Here is a 220-nt window from a genome sequence, read left to right as displayed (position 1 = left end):
TTTTTTTGAGACGGAGTCTTGCTTTCTTGTCCAGGCTGGAGTGCAGTGGCTTGATCTCAGCTCAGTGCAACCTCTGCCCCCTGGGTTCAAGCAATTCTCCTGCCTCAGCCTCCCAAGTAGCTGGGACTACAAGCATGTGCTACCACACCCGGCTAATTTTTGTATTTTTAGTAGAGATAGAGTTTCACCATGTTGACCAGGCTGGTCTTGAACTCCTGAC

Source organism: Rhinopithecus bieti, unplaced genomic scaffold (genome assembly GCF_001698545.2).
Source record: "Rhinopithecus bieti isolate Rb0 unplaced genomic scaffold, ASM169854v2 scaffold_33444, whole genome shotgun sequence".
Classification (NCBI taxonomy): domain Eukaryota; kingdom Metazoa; phylum Chordata; class Mammalia; order Primates; family Cercopithecidae; genus Rhinopithecus; species Rhinopithecus bieti.
This window is presented reverse-complemented; position numbering follows the sequence as displayed.